Source organism: Asparagus officinalis, chromosome 4, assembly GCF_001876935.1.
Source record: "Asparagus officinalis chromosome 4, Aspof.V1, whole genome shotgun sequence".
In the NCBI taxonomy this organism is placed as follows: Eukaryota; Viridiplantae; Streptophyta; class Magnoliopsida; order Asparagales; family Asparagaceae; genus Asparagus; species Asparagus officinalis.
The window spans coordinates 49,272,958-49,280,059 of NC_033797.1; the positions used below are offsets into that span (position 1 = coordinate 49,272,958).

A 7,102-nucleotide genomic window follows, 5' to 3' on the forward strand; every position below is an offset into this window, starting at 1 on the left:
AAGAGCATGGCTAGTCCAACTCAAACGGCAGTTGGTAAAGACGAATCAAGTCCGTTGATAGCTGAGGGTTTGCTCAAAATCCTAGAAGGCGATCATCAGCTGCGAGTGAAGATATCAACTTCACCGAGCTCGTTGAAGGGCTCCTCACTCCATCTGAGCAGGGATCACTTTACAGGTCTTCATATCCAAAGTGTTCCAGACCTCATGCGGCCTGATTCAGGTCTGAAAACTTTGGAGGGGGTTTTGTAGGCAATAAAAATTGCCTTTAAATCCTTATCAGAGAAGTTCAGAACAAAACTGCTAAAACCTCGCCCGAAATAGCAGAAAAAGGGGAAAACACAGATATCTCTCAAACCGTAAGGAATTTGGCGAAACGGAGGAAGCGAACCGAAGCCTTTGGCTCGGTTCGGATGGTCCCATCTCGTCGAGATAGGTGATTTTCCATATATAATTCGTCAAATTCCGACTTACGGTTTGAAAGTTACGGCCTATTCTTCGATCCATGCTCAGGAGCTCGCCTGCAGCTCGAATTTCGCCTGCACGATCAAGACCCAAGTCTGCCTGCAGTCCCAAACTCGCCTGCAGACCCAGTTCGCCTGCAAGCTCGCCTGCAGACCCAAGTCTGCCTGCAGTCCCAAACTCGCCTGCAGACTCAGCTCACCTACAAGCTCGCCTGCAGACCCAAGTCTGCCTGCAGTCCTAAGCTCGCCTGCAGACCCAAGCTGCAGACTCGCCAGCTCACTGTCAACTACCTACTTGGAGTATGGGAATAGTTACATCAGTGGTCAAAGCCCGCAAATCAAGGGAGAGGGCATAGTACCCCAAGACCGTCAAGCGGCCGTCCACAGTACAAATGAATGGACAGGCGCCGAAACAGCCTGCACCCTCATGAATGCAGCTCACCTCACTTGTCCAAGCAGAAGGGAGGGCCGCCGGCGCTCAGTGAGTTGGCCATATCCACTCGAGGGGGCTTTCCCATTCCTAAGTGACGTGATGTAAAACATGGCCCCTCGAATGACCGCTCCTGTTGCAGGTGAACAGCAGGATATCTCTGAACGACGTGTGGTCACATCCCATAATTCAAGGAGCAGTCAAGCTGTCTCCCTCACGTGGTCAAATCCCATGAATCAAGGGATAGCCTATGTCATCCCTTGCCTATTAAAACCCATCTTCAGCCAGCATGAAAGGGGGGATTGGTTGTTGCATATTCTGCTGGCTAATCTCCCAAAGGTTGAACCTGGACCTTTGCCAAAGGCTCACTCATTTGAGAACTAAAGCTCCGGCAGTGACTTCGATCGGATCGTCCAAGGGAAGCAGACTCGGCACGAGCACCGAGCGAGGCGTCCTATCGCCACCGAGGAACCCACATTAAACAAGGAGGGCATTCCCTCAGCTTCTGTTGTAAACATTTGATTATTAGTTTGTAATAAGCCTTCTTATCAATACAAACGAAGTTCCCTATTTTCGGGAGATCAAAATTTACACCTACAATCTACAGATTTGTAATCAGGCACTGATGGCTTAGCAGGCCTAGAGGATCATTCAGGACCCTTCTTCTCTGGCTAGTACGGTTTTGAAGGGGAAGCACTTTAGGGACTCAGAGTTTCTTTCAGCTGGTGCCGGCCTTGGCTGTTCTTATTTATGACGGAGCATTATCTAGGGGCATAAGCTCCTGGACTGAGGTCTGAGATGGGAGATAGGTGATGTCCATAGTGTCTCATCAGTGCTGACCCATAGATCCAAAGACCCTTTTCTTTCAGGCCAATCACTTCTCCAATCGACTCATCGAGGAGGGTGGTTGAGCTGATCTCTACTTCGGGTACTTAGAATCACGATTTGATTGTTAATTCCTTTTGGCAGGTGGATCGGGAGGACATTTCACTCATCCCACTATCTCCTTCTCCTGTCCCTGACAGACTCATTTGGCATTATGAGGAGAAGGGGTGTTACACAGTTAAGAGTGGGTACCGACTTCTTCGTCACACTATGTCTGATGCTACTTCCACCTCGGATTCTAAGGTGGTGAAGTGGTGGTCCTTGATCTGGCAGGCGGCGATCCCACCGAAGATTAGAGTATTCCTTTGGCGCATGTTCTATGATGCTCTCCCCACCTCAGCTGGTTTATCTCGTAGGGGGATCTTTGTGTCCCCTAGTTGATGCCTTTGTTATGTTGCCTTTGAGACTGCCCTTCATATCTTCACTGTCTGCTCCTTTGCTCGTTTGGTGTGGGAGTTCTTAGATCTTTGGGAAGTGATTGATGACTTTTGAGGTATGTCTTGTGGTGATTTTTTACCATCTCACCTCTGTTTGCCCTATGGACTCTCTAGCTTTGGCTTTCACGACCCTATGGTTTATATGGGGGGAAAGGAATATGCGCTCTCATGGTGATTTTCTTTCCCATCGCCCTCTGCATCTTCTCTCTCGTCGATCTATAATATAGTATATTAATTATTATAATTATATATATATATTATATTATATATAATATATATATAGTACAGTATATACTAATATATAAGTAATATATAATACCATATTAACTATATATTTATAATATATAAATGTTCCTAAGGTGAGAAGCTTGTACGATTCCAACCTAAGCAATTAAATCCACATCATTCGCTAATTTTTTTATGATACCGCTTAGCGTTGAAAACGTGATCTACACGTTCTTAAATCCAAACACATCCAATTTTGCGGGTGAACCCGTGTGTTTTACGCCGCTTCGTATGAGCGTGCAAAAAGTTGTATTCATGGTAGAAACGTTAATTTGCGGTAGTGATGAGGTCAAAAACGACGGATCTTCACCCTAAAAATTAGAGTGTTTGAGTTGAAGAGACAGTGTAGAATAGTTCACACGTGAGGGAGCGGCAAAAAGAAAGGATATGTTATACGAACCACGTCCTTAGGTGGCATCTAAGGTGTCATCTAGAAAAGAATTTTATATATATATATATATATATTTATATATATTATATATTTATAAAGTATATTATGAGGAGAGAGAGAGAGAGAGAGAGAGAGAAGAAGAAGAGAAGAGAGAATATGGTAGTGCTTGGTACAGAAAGACACAAATTTTGTGTTGTAGTGAGTGTCCTCCCATCCAATCACTACCATAAATTTGTTCAGCGACCACCGGCCCCTTGAATGATGTGAGGGGGATTTGACACCTACTAACCAGCACAACTTTGTGTGCTTAGGTACAAAGGCATACCACTATTTCTCATATATATTATAAAATATATATTAATATAGTATAATATATACTAGTATATATATATGAGTATACTATATATATATATAATCTTTACTATTAATGATATTATTAGTAAAAATGTTAAATGTATATATAATATGTTGTATTATAATTAATACAACGTACTAATATCAAGTTGTTTAGAACATCATATAATATCTTATAATAATATTACACTATATTGTAATACATCATATTATATTATAATAAATATGATATTATACTACAATATAATTCATTATAATATATTATATTTATGTTTGATGATGTGAATTATTTAATCATTTTATGTTTTAGCTAATATTTATTATTTAATTATTTTTTATATATTATTACACATCTAATGTGAATAACACATATATTAGTAGCTAATATATGAATGTTCAAAATTATCCAACTTGTCTAAAATTGTCCCAGTATGAGAGGTGGGGTAAACTTTGACTTGGGGGCAAACATTTATATATATGTGTGGGAAGTTTTATCCCACTAATATTCTAAAAACTCAATAACACCAAAAATTATTGTCCTAATTCCATTATCCCAACCAATAACATCAGAAAATATTATCTCCCAATTTATCTCAATTATCGCCGTATTACACCAACTAATAAACCCCAGCTAATTTTCCAGCACAACTTGAGCCCCTAATTTCAGCGTCCAAACTGGCCCAACGTTGTCAGCCCAAAAGTCCAAGTCCAATATCCTTACAAAAAACCCAAACCCCAATTTCTCGCCTCCCCCTTTTTCCCCCCAAACAAAAACCCTAACCCTGATCGCCGCCGTCCTCCATGGCCTGCACCCTTGACTTCCGCCGGCTCGATGAAGGCGAAGGAGAATGTGCTCAAGTCTGGGACGAAGCTGCAGAAGATTACGAACCCGAAGACGCTGAAGAAGATTGCGAAGTCGAAGGAGAGGAAGCTGCTGAAGGTCGTGCCGGATGATGTGGTTAATGGTGGGAGCAAGAAGGGGATGAAGACGAAGAAGTAAGCATGGGATGTATTTCTTGGTGAACAACTGTAAGAGATCTCTTCTGTTCTAAAGTTTCAATTTTGTTATCTGGGTTATGGAAGTAAGCTTGAATTGAGGTTTTATTTTCTGGTAATTGATGTTTAGGTTGTTGTTTTCAGTATAAAAGTTTTCATTTTGTCATGTGATATCAGTGAAATGCTTGATTATTCTAATTATGCCTAGTTCTTATATTGATTAAATAGGAAAACGTTGTTCAAATATTAGGGTGTGTTTGGTAATCGAGGTGTTTGTTTTTGTTGTGTTTTTTTAAAAAAACATCATGCCATGGTGCTTTTTTTTCAAATATGTTTTAAAAACACCATTTTTAGTTATTATTTATAAAGTGACGGTCGGCGACGCAGGCGTGGCAGCGACGGGCGTGGCGGACGTACAACCTTCGGCGTTCGGGCGGACGGGCGGCGGCGGGTCGGGCGGAGACGTGGCGGGCGCGGGCAGACGAAACGTCGGCGGTGGTGGCTGGGCGACGTGCGTGATGGCGGCTGCGGTTTGGCAGACCCACCGGCAACGGTGCGGCGTGTGTGGTAGACCACTCGGCACCGGGCGGCGACGGGCGGGCGGCGCGGCGGGCGGCAGTCGGATACGCAGTGGCGGCGGCGACTTAGATGAAAAAACAGAATCTCAAAACACATTTTTGATGTTTTGAGAAAAGCGTTTACTTTTTGGATTTTGTAAAGGGTCAAGTCAAAAAAACGCCCGGTTACCAAATGCATTTTATTGTTTTTGTTGAAAACAACAGTAAAAACTTCACGGTTGCCAAATGCTCCCTAAGTGCTTCTTTTTATATTGGAGGTCTGATTTATGTTATGTGCTCTGCTGAGAAAGCACCCCAATCAATGTTTATTTGGAAATTTTAGTCTAAAGGTTTCATTTTTCCATCTGGGTTGCTGTTGTTTTGGAATTGAACTACGAGATGGATATAGGTTTTGGAATTGTTTTATTGTGTATATTTTTTTATAGTTGATTTAGAGTTGCGAATGATAATTTTTCATGTTTAGATTATTGAAGATTAACTAACAGTTATTCACTTTTATAGGTTGATTTTGATTCTGATGTTATTTTTGTTTTCAATGTAATCACCTATGTTCTTTCCTGAGGTGAAAATGTGGAAATTGGAATCTTTCTAAATCAGTTAATTACATCCTAAATATCTCGAATGAACTAATACTATCTTATGATCCCTTTTGCTGTAATTATAAGAACGTTACAAAGCTTTCTCCATGTAGCTCTTACTATGGGAGTATAGTGGATTTTTGCGATCGTTTGATGATGCCTTGCATGTAGTACTTGAAGTGATTCTGTGCATCTGGATGAACTTTTCTTTTACTCATGTAAATCAATAGGTATTGTGTTCTCAATTGTTAGGTCTTCTCTCACGCTAGTGTATTTGTTTCTTTTATGTATTTGGTTCTTTTATTACTAACACACTGAATATTGTGGTCTAATTACAATTCCAAGTCACTATTTGATACAATTTTGCAGGGTAGATGGGACAAGCACATTTTTTATGGATTCAGGGTCGCCCGAGAAGGATTTTGTACAATGGTTCGGCGTCAAGGACGTAACGTGTACATTAGATTTGAGCTCGGCACTCCGGAGTTTAAGCTTTATCTTTCCCAATGAATCACTAATGTCAACATTAAATCCTAATTAAGTGTTGTTTTTCATATATACCCTCAAATCTCCCACATTTAGAAAAAAGGCCAAAATTTTAAAATAGATCCTATTAGTATTAGTAATTTTTTTAAAACGACCCTTTTGAGATTTAATTGCCATTTTCAACTCAGTTTTAGCCACCTAGCTGAAATTGGGTTGAAAATGACAAATAAAGTTCGAAAACTTCACATGATTTAAAATCTCGTAAAGTTTAGTGTCTGATTAACCACCGCTAATGAAGCTGCAGAAGTTCGAAAACTTCACGGGATTTAAAATCCCGTGAAGTTTATTACCTAATTAACCATGCTTGGCTGAAACCGGTTGAAAATGGTAATTAAATTTTGAAGGGGTCAATTTTGAGAAATAAATTTCTAATAGGATCTATTTTAAAAATCTGTCCTAAAAGCAGGGGCATCATTTAGCCAATAAAACCCTTAACAGTATCTATTCACTTCCCTTCATGTCTATCTTTTTTCCCCCCTCACTTGGGAGATGTCATCACATTTTCTTTTGTCGCCACTATGTCAACACTATGACAACTTGATGAGCCCACATGACACCAAAAAAAACATCCCCTCCATCTACAAAAAGCAAGAGCTGCCCAAAGAAACAGAACCACATTACTAAATCTCTACCCAATAAACAATCAAACAGAGGGAAATACCCAGAGGAGTGCCAGCTGAGAACACAAACACGTTTTCAGTCGCTTGAAGCTTCATTTGTGTTCTCAGGTCTCCCCTCTGGGTTAACTTCCTCTGCATTACATCCCATCGACACCTTCTCGAGGAGCGTCCGGTCGGGTGCAGTTGGATCTGCGATGCGTTTTCAGTTTTAACAAACGGATGTAACTGGATTTGTATAACCAGGTCCTACTACACCCAACCAAACGCTCCCAACGTGCTGAAGATATCTAAGGTTGGTTCCGGTAAACGCAAACTACGAAGAGGTAATATCGCTATGTTGAAAACTACATTATTTTCCGAAGACTTTATTTTATTTTCCGAGCTATGTGCTGAGTATATTAGCTGATCCACTTGGGCCCGTATCGGATGGAACAAAGAGGAGATAGAAGAAAATTATATTTGCAATAAAAAAAAAAGATAGACTTTTAGTCGAACGAGCAATGTTCTAGTCCCAAGTTTCTTATATTGCTCCCCAACTAAC

At 40.7% G+C, this 7,102-nt stretch overlaps 1 long non-coding RNA gene across 1 annotated transcript; it reads left to right on the top strand.

The window, feature by feature from the left end:
- LOC109837415 lies at positions 4,081-5,953 on the top strand. The gene is made up of 2 exons (XR_002246266.1): positions 4,081-4,272; positions 5,765-5,953. It is a non-coding gene; the product is annotated as an uncharacterized LOC109837415 (long non-coding RNA).